Source organism: Mustela nivalis (assembly GCF_964662115.1).
Source record: "Mustela nivalis genome assembly, chromosome: X".
In the NCBI taxonomy this organism is placed as follows: Eukaryota; Metazoa; Chordata; class Mammalia; order Carnivora; family Mustelidae; genus Mustela; species Mustela nivalis.
This window is the reverse complement of record NC_139040.1, coordinates 85,294,443-85,313,162: the sequence shown is the minus strand read 5'-3', so window position 1 is coordinate 85,313,162 and position 18,720 is coordinate 85,294,443.

Genomic DNA, 18,720 nt, shown 5'->3' with positions numbered 1-18,720 from the left:
ATCTTCTTTTTCCAATGGACCCCTTTATTATGCTGTAGTGTACTTCTTAATCTCTTTTTATGTCTTTGGCTTAAACTCTAGTTTGTCTGATATTCAGTATTGTTAATTGAGCTTCATTTTGACATCCATTTGCACAGTTAATCTTTCTCCATCCCTAAATTTCAGTGTACATGTGATTGTAGGTCTCAAATAGTTCTCTTGTTGGCAGCGTATAGATGGATCTTTTTTTTTTTTTCTTTTTAATTCCATTCTGACATGCCATGTCTTTGGATTAGAGTATTTACTCCATTTTTTGCCATTTTATTACTTTTTGGTCATTGATTATGTTAATATCCTATGTTCCTTTCTAGTCTTTCTCGGTTTTTTTTTTTTTTTATTATGGTATGTAAGTCACCATTAGTTTTTGATGTAGTGTTCCATGATTCATTGTTTGTGTATAACCCACAGTGCTCCAGACAATATGTACCTTCCTTAATGCCTACCAGCAGGCTGACCAATGCCCCCAATCTCCTCCCCTCTAAAGCCCTCAGTTTGTTTCTCAGAGTCCACAGTCTCTCATGTTTCATCTACCCCTCTGATTTCCCCCCCTTCACTTTTCCCTTCATTCTCCTAATGTCCTCCATGTTATTCTTTATGTACCAAAAGTAAATGAAACCATATGAGAATTGATTTATTCTGCTTGAGTTATTTCACTCAGCATAATTTCCTCCAGTCCCATCCATGACAATGCAAATGTTGGGTATTGATCCTTTCTGATGGCTGAGTAATATTCCATTGTATATATGGACCACATGTTCTTCATCTATTCATCTTCTGAAGGGTATGTTGACTCTTTCCACAGTTTGGCTATTTTGGACATTGATTCTATGAACATTACAGACCACTCATGAAAGAAATTGAAGAAGGCACAAAATGATGGAAAAACATTCCAAGCTCATGGGTAGGAAGAATAAATACTGTTAAAATGCCTATGTAGCCCAGAGCAATCTATACTTTCAATGCCATCCTGATCAAAATGCTAATTTTATTTTTTTAAATTATAATAATTTATTTATTTTCAAAAAACAGCATTCATTATTTTTTTTTACCACACCCATTGCTCCATGCAATCTGTGCCCTCTATAATACCCACCACCTGGTACCCCAACTTCCCACCCCCCCGCCACTTCAAACCCCTCAGATTGTTTTTCAGGGTCCATAGTCTCTCATGATTCACCTCCCCTTCCAGTTTACTCCAACTCCCTTCTCCTCTCTAAGACCCCTTGTCCTCCATGATATTTCTTATGCTCCACAAATAAGTGAAACCATAGGATAATTGACTCTCTCTGTTTGACTTATTTCACTCAGCATAATCTCTTCCAGTCAGGTCCATTGCTACAAAAGTTGGGTATTCATCCTTTCTGATGGAGGCATAATACTCCATAGTGTATATGGACCACATCTTCCTTATCCATTCGTCCGTTGAAGGGCATCTTGGTTCTTTCCATAGCTTGGCGACCATGGCCATTTCTGCTATAAACATTGGGGTACAGATGGCCCTTCTTTTCACGACATCTGTATCTTTGGGGTAAACACCCAGGAGTGCAATGGCAGGGTCATAGGGAAGTTTTATTTTTAATTTCTTGAGGAATCTCCACACTGTTCTCCGAAGAGGCTGCGCCAACTTGCATTCCCACCAACAGTGGAAGAGGGTTCCCCTTCTCCACATCCTCTCTAACACATGTTGTTTCCTGTTTTGTTAATTTTGGCAATTCTAGATTGTGTAAGGTGATATCTCAATGTGGTTTTAATTTAAATCTCCCTGAGGGCTAATGATGATGAAAATTTTTTCATGTGTCTGATAGCCATTTGTATTTCTTGATTGGAGAAATGTCTGTTCATATATTCTGCCCATTTTTTAAAATGTTTGCCTATTTCATGTGTGTTGAGTTTGAGGAGTTCATTATAGATCCTGGATATCAACCTTTTGTCTGTATTGTGATTTGCAAATATCTTCTCCCATTCCGTGGGTTGCCTCTTTGTTTTCTTAACTGTTTCCTTTGCTGTGCAGAAGCTTTTGATTTTGATGAAGTCCCAAAAGTTTATTTTTGCTTTGTTTCCTTTGCCTTTGGAGACATATCTTGAAAGAAGTTGCTGTGACTGATATCGAAGAGATTACTGCCTATGTTCTCCTCTAGAATTCTGAAGGATTCCTATCTCACATTGAGGTCTTTTCTCCATTTTGAGTTTATCTTTGTGTACCGTGTAAGAGAATGGTCGAGTTTCATTCTTCTACTTATAGCTGTCCAGTTTTCCCAGCACCATTTATTGAAGAGACTGTCTTTTTACCACTGCATATTTTTTCCTGTTTTGTCGAAGATTAATTGACCATAGAGTTGAAGGTGCATATCTGGGCGCTCTACTCTGTTCCATTGGTCTATGTGTCTATTTTTATGCCAGTACCATGCTGTCTTGGTGATCACAGCTTTTTAATAAAGCTTGAAATCAGGTAGTGTGATGTCCCCAGCTTTATTTTGTTTTTCAACATTTCCTTAGCGATTCGGGGTCTCTTTTGATTCCATACAAATTTTGGGATTATTTGCTCAAGCTCTTTGAAGAATAACGGTGGCATTTTGATCAGAATGGCATTAAAAGTATAGATTGCTCTAGGCAGTAGAGACATTTTAACAATGTTTATTATTCCGATCCAAGAGCATGGAATGGTCTTCCATCTTTTTGTGTCTTTTTCAATTTCTTTCATAAGTGTTCTGTAGTTCCTCAAGTACAGATCCTTTACCTCTTTGCTTAGGTTTATTCCCAGGTATCTTATGGTTCTTGGTGCTATAGTAAATGGAATCGATTCTCTAATTTCCCTTTCTGTATTTTCATTGTTAGTGTATAAGAAAGCCACTGATTTCTGCACATTGACTTTGTATCCTGCCACGTTGCTGAATTGCTGTATGAGTTCTAGTAGTTTGGGGGTGGAGTCTTTAGGGTTTTCCATATAAAGAATCATGTCATCTGCGAAGAGAGAGAGTTTGACTTCTTCATTGCCAATTTGGATACCTTTTATTTCTCTTTGTTGTCTGATTGCTTTTGCTATGACTTCTAATACTATATTGAACAAGAGGGGTGTAAGTGGGCATTCTTGTCTGATTCCTGACCTCAACGGGAAGGCTGCAAGCTTTTTCCCATTGAGGATCATATTTGCTGTGGGTCTTTCATAGATAGATTTGATAAGGTTCAGGAATGTTCCCTCCATCCCTATACTTTGAAGCATTTTAATCAGGAACAGATGCTGGATTTTGTCATATGCTTTTTCTGCATCAATGGAGAGGACCATTAATTTGTTGTATCACATTGATTTGCGAATGTTGAACCATTCTTGTAGCCCAGGGATGAATCCCACCTGATCATGGTGGATAATCTTTTTAATGTGCTGTTGCATCCTGTTGGCTCGGATCTTGTTGAGAATCGTACCATCCATATTCATCAGTGATATTGGTCTGAAATTCTCCTTTTTGGTAGGGTCTTTGCCTGCTTTGGGGATCAGGATAATGCTGGCTTCATAGAAAGAGTCAGAAAGTTTTCCTTCTGCTTCAATTGTTTGAAACAGCTTCAGGAGAATAGGTGTTATTTCTTCTTTGAAAGTTTGGTAGAATTCTCCAGGGAATCCGTCAGGTCCTGGGCTCTTGTTTTTTGGGAGGATTTTGATCACTGTTTAAATCTCGTTACTAGATATCAGTCTATTCAGGTTGTCGATTTCTTCCTTGTTCAATTTTGGGAGTTTATAGTTTTCCAGGAATGCATCCATTTCATCTAGGTTGCTTAGCTTATTGGCATATAACTGTTGATAATAACTTCTGATGATTGTTGCTACTTCCTTGGTGTTCATTGTGATCTCTCCCTTTTTATTCAAATTTTATGCATTTGGGCTTTCTCTCTTTTCTTTTGGATTAGTGTGGCCAATGGTTTATTGATCTCATTGATTCTTTCAAAAAACCAGCTTCTAGTTTTATTGATACGTTCTAATGTATCTCTGGTTTCTACCTCATCTATCTCAGCTCTAATCTTGATGACTTCCCTTATTATGTGTGGAGTTGGTTTGATTTGTTGTTTATTCTCCAGTTCTTTAAGGTGTAGAAACATCTGCTGTGTTCTGGATTTTTCAATTTTTTTGAGGGAGACTTTGATGGCTGTGTATTTCTCCCTTAGGACCGCCTTTGCTGTATCCCATAGGTTTTGGGTCGAAGTGTCTTCATTGTCATTGGTTTCCATGAATTGTTTCAGTTCTTCTTTGATCTCCTGGTTGATCCAAGCATTCTTAAGCAAGGTGGTCTTTAGCTTCCAAGTGTTTGAGTTCCTTCCAAACTTTTCCTTGTGATTGAGCTTCAGTTTCAAAGCATTGTGATCTGAGAATTTGCAGGGAATCATCTCAGTCTTTTGGTATCGACTGAGTCCTGATTTGTGTACCATTATGTGGTCTATTCTGGAGAAGGTTCCGTGTGCACTTGAGAAGAATGAGTATTCTGTTGTTTTAGGGTGGAATGTTCTGTATATATCTATGAGGTCCATCTGTTCCAATGTGTCATTCAATGTTCTTGTTTCTTTATTGATTTTCTGCTTCGTTGATCTGTCTATTTCTGAGAGAGGCGTGTTAAGATCTCCGACGATTAGTGTATTCATATCAATATGACTCTTTATCTTGATTAACAGTTTTCTTAAGTAATTGGCTACTCCCATATTGGGAGCATAGATATTTGCAATTGTTAAATCATCTTGGTGGACAGTCCCTTTATGGATTATGTAGTGTCCTTCTGTATCTCTGACTACAGTCTTTCGTTTAAAATCTAATTTATTGGATATGAGAATCGCTACCCCAGCCTTCTTTTGAGGCCCATTTGCATGAAAGATTCTTCTGCATCCCTTCACTTTCAGTCTGGGTGTATCTTTAGGTTCAAAATGGGTCTCTTGTAGACAACATATGGATGGGTCCTGTCGTTTTATCCAATCTGCAACCCTGTGCCGTTTTATGGGCACATTTAGGCCATTCACATTGAGAGTGATTTTTGATAGGTACATTTTATTGACATCGAGTTACCTTTGAAGGCTTTCTTTCTGTAGACTGTCTCTATATTTCTGTTCAATGCTATTCTTGGGATTTTTCCTCTTTTATAGAACCCCCCCTTAATATTTCCTGCAGTGTCGGCTTGGTGGTTGCATAGTGTTTTAAGCCTTGCTGGTCTTGGAAACTCTTTATCTCTCCATCCATTTTGAATGTCAGTCTTGCTGGATAAAGTATTCTTGGCTGCATGTTCTTCTCATTTAGTGTGCTGAATATATCTTGCCAGCCTTTTCTGGCTTGCCAGGTCTCTGAGGACAGGTCTGACGTTATTCTGATGGGCTTCCCTCTGTAAGTAAGGAGGCTCTTTGCCTTGGCGGCTTTCAAGAGATTATACCTACAATTATAATTCCTCAATTTGGCCATCAGGTGTCGTGATTTTTTTTGGAATGTATAATCTTGGGTGTAGACCGTTCAGCCTCTAGTACATGAACGCTGGTTCCAATCGTGAGATTGGGAAAATTTTCATGAAGGACTTGTTCCACTATATGTTCTAGACTTCTTTCTTTCTCCTCCCCTTCAGGGATTCCAATAATTCTGACGCTGGGACGCTTCATGGCTTCATTTATTTCCCTGATTCTGTTTTCATGGTTTCTAAGCTGTTTGTTCCAGGCTTCCTCTTGATCCCTTCTCTCTATCTGTTTGTCCTCCAGATCACTAATTCTATCTTCTGTCTCTGTTACCCTAGCTTTGAGAGAGTTTCGATTAGATTGGTACTCATTGAGAGCATTGTGAACCTCCTCCCTGGTAGCTTTAAGCTCTGCCTTAACATTGTGAACATCCTGTTCAGCCCTAATCAATTCCGTTTGGTCATCCATGGCTTTCTCCAACCTAGCTATTGCCTGGATAATTGTTAGCCTGAATTCTCTTTCCGACATATTGTCTATGTTGATAGCCGTTAGCTCTGTGGTAGAAGGTCCATCCTCTGTGTTTTTCTTCTGTTGGGCATTCCTCCTCCTGGTCATTTTGGTGGGAGATGACTGAACAGATGTAGCTGCATGTATCAACTGTGGTGCAGTAAAGATTCTCTCTGTAACACTTCTGAGCAATCAGGATTCCCCACCCAAACAAGAGACAAAAGAAAAGAAAAAGAAAAAGAAAAAGAAAAAGAAAAAAAAAAAACACAGAGAGAGAGAGAGACAGGAAAGAAAGGGAAGATGAAAGAGAAGGATCAGCCCAGATGGGCCCCAAGGTAAGATTTATGAAGTAGACAAACAAAAAGACTGTAACAAGTATATGACAAGAGAATATATATCTATATATATATATATATATATATGCAAATAAAGGAAGAACCTCGTCAAAAAGAACCCCACGTGTAAGATTTATATGCTATCAGGACAATCACAAAAACACAGAAACACTGGTGGAAGAAGAAGATGGGAGAGTTCTTATAAATTCTCAGTGTGGGTGAGGAAGGTTGTTTTGATTCTTCCTGGATGTATCTTTTTATCTTTGTTAAAGGACTCAACTTTCCTAAGATAAAGGGGATTAAAAATTGGTTTACCTATAGGGGTAGTATTGATTAGGGAAAGGGGATTACCTTGAAGTTTAACCCTATATGAATATTAGAGGATAAAAATAAAAAGGAATAAACTAGACTAAACTAAACTAAAATTTTAAAAAGGAATTCAAAAAATAAAAATGCAAAAGAAAAACATAGGTGTATGTATCAAAAAGTTCAGGTTAGAAGTGTATTATGGAATTTGATGTACTGTACAGTTCGCTGTGATGGTAAATAGGTTAAAAAAATTACCTATGTGTAAAAAAAAAAAAAAAAAAAGAACCAGAATAGTAGGAACGAGTGAACAATAAATGTTTTCCTATGAAGTTTGGTTGTTCTCTTGTAGTCCTTTTTATTTTTCTCTCTCTCTCTTTTTTTCTTTCTTGGTTTGTTTTCTGGGGGAGGGGCCTGCCACGTGGGTTGTCAGTCAATGAAGTTTCCTGAGTTATGTCTTCCCGCCCCCCTCAAGGGTGTGGGCTCTGAGGAAACTGGTTTTTTTCAGGCTTTTTGTTTTCTGGCGGTTTTTATGTTTGTTCACTTTTTTCTCTCACCTTGACAGCCTTTGATTTTTTGTTTGTTTGTTTGTTTGTTTGTTTTTAGTTTTAGAGGAAAACAAACCGCACCCTGCTCTCCCTCTCAGAGAAAAGCCTCAGTCTGGGTGCAGAGCCTAAATAAGTTCCCCCTTGGCCGCTGGCAGAGCAGGTTCCAATTTGCAGACCGTGGGGGCGCAGGATCTTTTGCTTGTACCCAAAGCCAAGGCAGTGGCAGCTTTCTGGGAGCTGCAGACCGCCAGAGAGGTTCCAAGCAGCAATTGCAAACTGAGATTTTGCCACTGGCCTGGGTTGGGAGTGCCTGGTCTTGCTGGGTCTAAGAGTGCCCAGCTTGCATGTGCATCTATCAGGGGTGGTTATGGGTCACGCGCGTGTCTCAGGCACTGAGAATGGGGCGCAGGTCCGAGAGCACCAGGCTGGGCTTTTGCACACCTCTGTCAGGGGATAGTTTGGGGCACCCGGCTTAGGCTTTGGAAACAATGGCGGGGGTCAAAGAGAGCCAGCCGGGCCTTTGTAACTCTCTCAGGGGAGCATGAGGGAAGTGCGCGCGTATCTCAGGCTTTGTAGTAGGGCTCGCGCATTCTGCCCACTGGCGTGGCTCCCATCCCCTCACAGGAGGTAGAACCCACGCATTCTCGGGCGGACTGGCAGCGTAAGGACCAAGACCTGGTTTCTCTGCCGCACTCTCTCTGCCTCAGCACCAGGGGAGGCTGTCCTGGGACCAGGGACTTAAGCCTCTGTCCCTAGCCGCCTGGATTCCCACAATTTCCCCCCACAATCCTTTGCTTTTATGGAGTGCTTTCAACCAGTCTCCAAGTTAATGCTGGTCCCCAGACGCAGGGCACTCTCGCTCGTATTGGGGTATTACTTTCCAACCGGTCGCCTCTGGTGGCTCCCTCCGTCTTTTGTTTATCTTCTGATGTCAGTCCGCTGTTCCCACTCCGCTTTACCTACCCACTGGTGTCTTCTGCCCCTGTAGAGATCCAGACGTGTATGATTCTGATCTCAGGCTGATTTCATGGGTGAATGGAGTTCTTTGGTAGCTAATCAGCTCACTTTGGGGTACCGGCTGAAAAGGCACCTCCTCCTACTCCCCAGCCACCTTGTCCCCCCCATTTCATTTTTTTAAATATTTTTAAAAATATTTTACTTATTCATTTGACAGAGATCACAAGTAAGCAGAGAGAGAGGAGGAAGTAGGCTCCCCGTTGAGCAGAGAGCCCAATGTGGGGCTCTATCCCAGGACCCTGGTATCATGGCCTGAGCTGAAGGCAGAGGCTTTAACCCACTGAGCTACCCAGACTTCCCCTCAATTTCATTTTTCAAATTGCTGGAACAAACAATCCTAAAATTTGTATGGAACTAGAAAAGACCCCGGATCACCAAGGAAATGTTGAAAAGAAAAAACCAAGCTGGGGGCTTTACATTGCCTGATTTCAAGCTTTATTACAAAACTGTGATCACCAAGACTGCAGGGTACTGGCACAAAAACAGACACATAGACCAGTGGAACAGAGTAAAGAGCCCAGATATGGACCCTCAACCCTGTGGTAAAATAATCAACAAAGCAGGAAGACATATTGTGTGGGAAAAAAGGCTGTCTCTTCAAAAAGACAGTGCTGGGTAAATTGGACAGCTACATACAGAAGAATGAAACTTGACCATTCTCTTACAGCATTCACAAAGATAAACTCAAAATGAATGAAAGACCTCAACGTGAGACAGGAATGCATCAAAATCCTAGAGGAGAACTTACACAGTAACCTCTTCAACATCAGCCACAGCAACTTCTTTCAAGACACGTCTCCAAAGGCAAGGGAAACAAAAGCAAAAATGAACTTTTGGGATTTCATCAAGATAGAATGCTTCCACACAGCAAAAGAATCAGTCAACAAAACAAATAGGCCATCGATGGAATGGGAGAAGATATTAACAAATGACACTACAGACAAAGGGCTGTTATCCAAGATCTACAAAGAACTTCTCAAACTCAACACCCAAAAAACAGATCACCAAGTCAAAAAGAGGGAAGAAGACATGAAACTTCTCCAAAGACATACGAATGGCTAACAGACGCATGAAAATATGTTCATCATCATTAACCATGAGGGAAATTCAAATCATATCCACATTGAAATACCACCTTACACCAGTTAGAATGGCAAAAATTGACAATAAATGTTGGAGAGGTTGTGGAGAAAGGGGAACCCACTTATACTGTTGGTGTGAATGCAAGTTGGTGCAGCCATTTTGGAAAACAGTGTGGAAGTTCCTTTAAAAACTAAAAACAGTGCTACCCTATGACGTGGCAATTGTACTCCTGAGTATTTACCCCAAAGATACAGGTGTAGTGAAATGAAGAGCCTTATGTACTCTTTGTTAGTTTTGGTCTGTCCTTCCCAGTCAAAGAGTCCCCATTAATATATCTTGCAAGGCTGGTCTAGTGGTCATAGACTCCTTTAGTTTTGGTCTAGAAATTACCTACCTGAATTAGGTAATTCGAAATTACCAATTCTGAGTGGTAACTTTGCTCAATAGAGTATTCTGGGCTGAATATCTTTTCCCATTCAGCACCTTAAATAATTCATGTCACTTCTTTACAGCTTGGCATGTTTCTGTGGAAAGATCTGTTGTTGAGTTTATTTGTCTTCCCTTGTAAGTTAAGGACTTCTTTTGTCTTGCAGCTTTTAGGATTATTCCTCTATCTCCATGTTTTATAAATTCAGCTATGACATGTCTTGCTGTTGGTCTGCTTTTACTGATTTTTGTGGAAGTGTTTTGTGCCTCCTGTATTTTGAAATCTGTTTCTTTCTCCAGATTAAGGAAGTTTTGGTATAATTTCCTCAAATAAACCTTCTGCCCACTTTCCCCTCTTTTCTTATTCTGTGACTCTTATGACATGAATATTATTATTCTGTATGGAGTCATTGAGTTCCCTATGTCTACATTTGTGATCCATTCTTTCTGTTTCTTTCCAGCTTCATTATTAGTTTCCATTATTGTAGTTTCTACATCATTTATTTGTTCCTCTGCTACTTCCATCCTTGTGGTCATTACATCCAGTCACTTTGAATCTTGGTTATTGCATTTTCATTTCAGCCTGAGTAGTTTTTGGTCTTTCATCTCTACAGTAAGGGACTTCCTGTCATTTTCTATGCTTTTCTCAGGCCCAGCTACTATCCTTATGATCATTGCTTTAAATTCTAGATGAGGTATATGACTTATAACTGTTTCTATTAGATCCCCAGCTGTGATCTTTTCTTGTTCTTTCTTTTGGGGAGAATTCCTCTGTCTTGGGATTTTGTCTAGGTCTTTGTCTTCTTCTTTGTGTTACACAAGCCCATTAGGTCTTCTGCCCTTGAAAGTAATGTTCTTATGAAGCAGAGATCATGTAGCGACCAGGGCCTGGAAATTTAGGGATTATCTCTAGGTGTGCTGCTTGTGCCTGGTTGTTTGTTGTTGTTCTGTTTTGGTTTGTTTTCTGCTCTACCCTTTGGGCCAATTGTCTGCAGATGCTCTATTTTTCTGCTCTGGACATTATTTCGTCCCTGGCCTGAATGTGGTGAGTTTTAAGTAAGTGTGTGCTGGTATGCTTGTGAAATGAGGCCTGACAGCACCTCCAGCAGAATTGAGGCTCTGCATGCCTGTGTTTGGGCAACATGTATCGGGCAGGTGTTTGTACTGGTATTATGAGGGAGGGACCTGCTGCACTGGGACTGAGGCAAGCTTGACTGAGAAGGGCAGTCCTACCAGCGCGTGGGGGTGATGCCTGGTGCATGCACATTTGATAGCTGGTGTCAGCACTTCACCTTTTCCCACAGATGTCTCTGTGTTTATGCTGATAGTTGGGTAACAGAAATGACTCAAATAATCTCCTTTATTCCCACGGATGTGTCCTTGTGTACACTGCCTCTCAGGGACACACTCTGAATAGAGTGAATTATCTCCTCCTGTGTGACCCAAGTGTTCTTCAGATCACTGTTCCCATGCTCTCTGCCCCCGGTTTTTTGCCTGCCTTCTCTCCAGGTGCAGTGCAGTACCCCCTGGTCTCTATCCCAGCCAAGCCCACTGACCTTTAAATCTACAGACCTAAAGTCCTGCTGGTTGTAGCAGTTATGAAATTCAGCCCCTCTCATTTTCCAGCCAGTGGCATTGGCGAAACCTTATCTTTGTGCCTTCCCCTGTGTGTTCCTCACTCTCTCTTGCCCTTCTTTGTGACCATGACTCCCTCCCCTCCACAGTACCTGACATCTCTTTCTCTCCTAAACCATGTCTCCATGTTTTCTACCTTAGTCAGTGTGGCTTCTTGTCTCCCTTTACTTATGGAGTTTGTTCTGTCAGTCTTCATGTTGATTTCTGGGTTATTTAGGATTTAGTAGTTATCTATTTGTGTTCCCGGGTCCAGGCGAGCCTAGGGCCCTCCTACACCACCATCTTCCTCTCCTTTACTTTTGCTCTATATTTCCAAATCGTTTTGTTGTTGTTCTCTTGGGAAACACAACTAGTATCTTAACTTATAACACTGTAGATTAATACCAACTTAATTTCAGTAGATATGAAAGCTTTGCTCCTATATTGCTTCATCACCCTGTTTATGTTGTTATGGTCACAACTTACATCTGTATACTATGTGTATCCATTAATGTAGATTTTAAATTATTGTTTTATTCATTTGTGTTTCAATCTGATTGAAATAAAGTGAAGTTGTAAATGATAATGATATTAATATGAACCTTCATATAATGACTTTTTTATTTACCTATGCAAATATATATCCTTTCTGGTGTTCTTTCTTTATTTTTTTTTTTTTGTGTGTGTGTGTGTAGATTTGAGTCACTCCTTAGTGACCTTTCAATTAATCCTGAAGGATTGTTTTTAGCACAACTTATAAGGAAGTTTACTAGTGACACATATATTTTGCTTAGTTTAGATTTTCTTAATTCATCATTTATCTTCATAATAAAAGTAACTATACTTATTGGGATGACTATGAAAAAGGTAATACTCATTCTTCCTGAACGTGGAAGTAAAAATGTTACTTTGTATATACATGATCTACCTAGACTTACATCATTACAAGTCTAAATAAAGAATTTGTGGGCCACACGATGTCATTAATATAGCCAGAAGGTAACAAGTTTCCATGGACAAGACACCACTGGAAACAATGCCAGAACATGGGAATGAGGCTGAAGCAAATACCTGTACCACAAAGATGGAGATGGATCACATTAGAAGGGTAACAGAAGCAACTACACAGTGACCACTCAGCCTATCCTCCAGGCTGCTGAAGGTCACTGTGAGTCTAAAATTCCTCTTGTAAGAAAAGAGAGCCTGGGGCATATGTCTGGGTCTCCAGCATTGCAAGTTACTTCCTGAGAGTCCTACTCTGATTTTGCTCAATGGGGATTATGGGGGGAATCAGTCAAGTTTGATCACTGGGAAGTAGATTATGATGGAAAAGTGGGGAAGGGCCTGCAACATCTTGGCAGACCAAGATCATACCTGTAACACCCAAGTAGTAGTCTCAACCAGTGACTCTTTTTATCTACAGAGCCAAGACATTGGTGCAGTCTGATTAGGGAACTTGTCAGAACACAGGTCTGCATCATTTAGAACCTCAGACAAAGAGCCTTGCAGGACATAGACTCTGATCAGTCCAGAGACAGGGGTGATAATTCATAGCCTTATCCATGATTGAGTGTTGTTCCTATTCCCATATGACCAGGAAGCCTGACTGAAACACCTGGAACACTGCTTGGATCTGGGTCTCTTTCTCTGCCTGGGCAGAGGAAATCATATAACCATATCCACTCCTGAGCATAACTCCTGGCTCCCCACAACCAGAAAGCCTTTCCAGAACACCTAGGAAGCTGTATAGTCCAGTAACGCTGAGTAGAGAATCCAGCAAGGAGATATGATTGTTTGCATAACAAACTTCGTGGGTCACTTTGGTCAGAGAATTTAGGGAACAGGTCAAGCCCAGGAACAAAGAGTTTTGTCATGGTTAGAGCTGGCTCTCCTGCTCCACCTGGGCAGGGAAGTTAATTCATAGTCCCACCCTCTGCTAAGTGTGGCTTCTTAAAAAAAAAGAGCCTGATCTCAGCACCTGGCAAGCTGCATAGCTTTCAATAATCCAAAGTCTCCCCACAAAGAAAAACCCAGTACTGGGTGACTTTGCTGGTGATTCTAAGATTGAAAGACATTACTCTTTCTACATGACCTCATATATAGGATACATTTTAAATCTTATTTTTATTAAGTTTCCTTTGAGAATAGTAAGGAGTTGCAATGAAAATCTGGAAAGCAAGTTATTCCTGAGATACAAAAACACCTTGTTTAATTATCTTTCACTTTATTATGTTTGGCAGATATTATTCTTTTTTTTTAAATTTGAGGTTTGTGGCAAGTCTGCATTAAGCAAGTATATTGGCACCATTTCCCCAACAACATTTACTCACTTTGTGCCCCTGTGTCACATTTTGGTAACACTCACAATATTTAAATGTTGTCATCATTATGATATAATAATGACATAAATATTACTGTACTTGTTATGGTGATCAGTGTTCCTTGATCTTTATATTATGATTGTTTTGAAACATGATGGACGACACCTATATAAGATGGCAAATGTAATAAAAAATGTGTGTGTAAAGGGATGTGTGGGTGGCTCAGTCGCTAAGTGCTTTCAGGTCAAGTCATGATCCCAGCGGCCTGGGATCGAGTCACTCATCAGGCTCCCCACTCTGCGGGAAGCTTGCTTCTCCCTCTCCCACTCCCCCTGCTTGCGTTACTTCTCTATCTATGTCTCTGTCAAATAAAAAAAAACTTTTAAAAAGTGTGTATGTTCGACAGAGGAGTCAAGATGGCGGAGAAGTAGCAGGCTGAGACTACTTCAGCTAGCCGGAGATCAGCTAGATAGCTTATCTAAAGATTGCAAACACCTGAAAATCCATCGGCAGATCGAAGAGAAGAAGAACAGCAATTCTGGAAACAGAAAAACAACCACTTTCTGAAAGGTAGGACCGGCGGAGAAGTGAATCCAAAGCGACGGGAAAATAGACCCTGGGGGGAGGGGCCGGCTCCCGGCAAGCTGCGGAGCAATGGCGCACAAAATCAGGACTTTTAAAAGTCTGTTCCGCTGAGGGACATCGCTCCTGAGGCTAAACTGAAGCGAAGCCCACGCGGGGTCAGCGTGGCCTCAGGTCCCACAGGGTCACAGAAGGATCGGGTGTGTCTGAGTGTCACAGAGCTTGCGGGTATTGGAACGGGAAAGCCGGATGCAGAGACAGAGCCGACAGTAAGCTCACAACTCGGTGTTACCTTGAACCGCTCGCAGGCTTGGTGAGCTCGGAGCGCGGCCGGAGATCAGGCAGATGGGAGTAACTGGGCGCTGTTCTCTGAGGGCGCACTGAGCAGTGGGGCCCTGGGCTCTCGCCTCCTCCAGGCCGGAGACCAGGAGGCTACCATTTGTATTCCCGTCCTCCAGAACTCTATGGAAAGCGCTCAGGGAACAAAAGCTCCTGAAAGCAAACCTGAGCGGATTACTCACCCTGGCCCCTGGGTAAGGGCAGTGAAATTCCGCCTGGGGAAAAAACACTTGAGAATCATTACACCAGGCCCCTCCCCCAGAAGATCAACAAGAAATCCAGCCAAGACCAAGTTCACCTAACAAGGGGTGCGGTTTCAATACCATGGAGAGCAGCAGAATTCCAGAGGAGGAGAAAGCAAAGTACGGAACTCATGGCTTTTTCCCTGTGATTTTTTTTTAGTCTTACAGTTAATTTAATTTTTTTCTTTTTCATTTTCTTGTTTTTTTTCTTGCCTTCTGGTAAAATTTTTTTTAACTTTTACCTTTTTCTTTTTTAATGTTTTTTAACTAGTTTATCTAATATATATATATATATATATATATATATATATATATTTTCTTTTTTAAATTTTTCTTATTTGTTTTCTTTTTTTAGTTATTTTTTTTCTTTTTTTTTTCTTTCTTCCTTTTTGAACCTCTTTTTATCCCCTTTCTCCCCCCTCACTATTTGGGATCTCTTCTAATTTGGTTAAAGCATATTTTCCTGGGGTTGTTGCCACCCGTTTAGTATTTTACTTGCTCCTTCATATACTCTTATCTGGACAAAATGACAAGACAGAAAAATTCAACACAAAAAAAAGAACGAGAGGCAGTACCGAAGCCTAGGGACCTAATCAATACAGACATGGGTAATATGTCAGATCTAGAGTTCAGAATGACAATTCTCAAGGTTCTAGACGGGCTCGAAAAAGGCATGGAAGATATTACAGAAACGCTCTCGAGAGATATAAAACCCCTTTCTGGAGAAATAAAAGAACTAAAATCTAACCAAGTTGAAATCAGAAAAGCTATTAATGAGGTGCAATAAAAAATGGAGGCTCTCACTGCTAGGATAAATGAGGCAGAAGAAAGAATTAGTGATATAGAAGACCAAATGACAGAGACTAAAGAAGCTGAGCAAAAGCGGGACAAACAGCTACTGGACCATGAGGGGAGAATTCAGGAAAAAGGTCTGTAACATACAATGGTAAAAATATTAGATTGGCAGCTGACTTATCCACAGAGACCTGGCAGGCCAGAAAGAGCTGGCATGATATTTTCAGAGCACTAAACAAGAAAAACATGCAGCCCAGAATACTATATCCAGCTAGGCTATCATTGAAAATAGAAGGAGAGATTAAAAGCTTCCAGGACAAACAAAAACTGAAAGAATTTGCAAACACCAAACCAGCTCTACAGGAAAACTTGAAAGGGGTCCTCTAAGCAAGAGACAGCCTACAAGTGGTAGATCAGAAAGGAACTGAGAGCACATACAGTAACAGTCACCTTACAGGCAATAAAATGGCACTAAATTCATATCTCTCAATAGTTACCCTGAATGTGAATGGACTAAATGCCCCTGTCAAAAGACACAGGGTATCAGAATGGATAAAAAAACAAAACCCATCTATATGTTGCCTCCAAGAAACTCATTTTAGCCCGAAGACACCTCCAGATTTAAAGTGAGGGGGTGGAAAAGAATTTACCATTATAATGGACATCAGAAGAAATCAGGAGTGGCAATCCTTATATCAGATCAATTAGATTTTAAGCCAAAGACTATAATAAGAGATGAAGAAGGACACTATATCATACTCAAAGGGTCTGTCCAACAAGAAAATTAAACAATTTTACATATCTATGCCCCCAACGTGGGAGCAGCCAACTATATAAACCAATTAATAACAAAATCAAAGAAACACATCAACAATAATACAATAATAGTAGAGGACTTTAACACTCCCCTCACTGAAATGGACAGATCATCCAAGCAAAAAATCAGCAAGGAAATAAAGGCCTTAAACGACACACTGGACCAGATGGACAACACAGATACATTCAGAACATTTCATCCCAAAGCAACAGAATACACATTCTTCTCTAGTGCACATGGAACATTCTCCAGAATAGATCACATCCTCGGTCCTAAATCAGGACTCAACTGGTATGAAAAGATTGGCATCATTCCCTGCATCTTTTCAGACCACAATGCTCTAAAGCTAGAGCTCAACCACAAAAGGAAGTTTGGAAAGAACCCAAATACATGGAGACTAAACATCATGCTTCTAAAGAATGAATGGGTCAACCGGGAAATTAAAGAAGAATTGAAAAAAATCATGGAAACAAATGATAATGAAAATACAATGGCCCAAAATCTGTGGGACACAAAAAAGGCAGTTCTGAGAGGAAAATATATAGCGGTACAAGCCTTTCTCAAGAAACAAGAAAGGTCTCAGGTACACAACCTAACCCTACACCTAAAGGAGCTGGAGAAAGAACAAGAAAGAAACCCTAAGCCCAGCAGGAGAGGAGAAATCATAAAGATGAGAGCAGAAATCAATGAAATAGAAACCAAAAACACAATAGAAAAAATCAATGAAACTAGGAGCTGGTTCTTTCAATGAATTAATAAAATTGATAAACCCCTGGCCCGACTTATCAAAAAGAAAAGAGAAAGGGCCCAAATAAATAAAATCATGAATGAAAGAGGAGAGATCACAACTAACACCAAAGAAATACAAACTATTATAAGAACATACTATGAGCAACTCTATGCCAAGAAATTTGACAATCTGGAAGAAATGGATGCATTCCTAGAAACATATAAACTACCACAACTGAACCAGGAAGAAATAGAAAGCCTGAACAGACCCATAACCAATAAGGAGATTGAAACAGTCATTAAAGATCTCCAAACAAACAAAAGCCCAGGGCCAGACGGCTTCCCGGGGGAATCTACCAAACATTTAAAGAAGAACTAATTCCTACTCTCCTGAAACTGTTCCAAAAAATAGAAATGGAAGTAAAACTTCCAAACTCATTTTATGAGGCCAGCATCACCTTATCCCAAAACCAGACAAGGAGCCCATCAAAAAAGAGAGCTATAGACCAATATTCTTGATTAACACAGATGCGAACATTCTCACCAAAATACTAGCCAATAGGATTCAACAGTACATTAAAAGGATTATTCACCACGACCAAGTGGGATTTATTCCAGGACTGCAAAGTTGGTTCATCATCCGCAAATCAATCAATGTGATACAACACATCATTAAAAGAAAGAACAAGAACCATATGATACTCTCAATAGATGCTGACAAAGCAATTGACAAAGTACAGCATCCATTCCTGATCAAAACTCTTCAAAGTATAGGGATAGAGGGCACATATCTCAATATCATCAAAGCCATCTATGAAAAACCCACCCCAAATATCATTCTCAATGGAGAAAAACTGAAAGCTTTTCTGCTAAGGTCAGGAACACGGCAAAGATGTCCATTATCACCACTGCTATTCAACATAGTACTAGAGGTCCTAGCATCAGCAATCAGACAACACAAGGAAATTAAAGGCATCCAAATCGGCAAAGAAGAAGTCAAATTATTACTCTTTGTAGATGATATGATACTATATGTGGAAAACCCAAAAGACTCCACTCCAAAACTGCTAGAACTTGTACAGGAATTCAGTAAAGTGTCAGGATACAAAATCAATGCACAGAAATCAGTAGCATTTCTCTACACCAACAACAAGACAGAAGAAAGAGAAATTAAGGAGTCAATCCCATTTACAATTGCATCCAAAACCATAAAATACCTAGGATAAACCATAAGATACCTAGAATAAACCTATCCAAAGAGGCACAGAATCTATACTCAGAAAACTATAAAGTACTCGTTAAAGAAACTATAAAGTACTCACAAGGAAATGGGAAAAGGTTCCATGCTCCTGGATGGGAAGAATAAATACTGTGAAAATGTCTATGTTACCTAAAGCAAACTACACATTTAATGCAATTCCTATCAAAGTACCATCCATCTTTTTTCTAGGAAATGGAACAAATAATCCTAAAATTTATATGAAACCAGAAAAGATGTCAAATATCCAAAGGAATATTGAAAAAGAAAGCCAAAGTTGATGACATCCCAATTCCGGACTTTAAGCTCTATTACAAAGCTCTCAGCATCAAGACAGCACGTTACTGGCA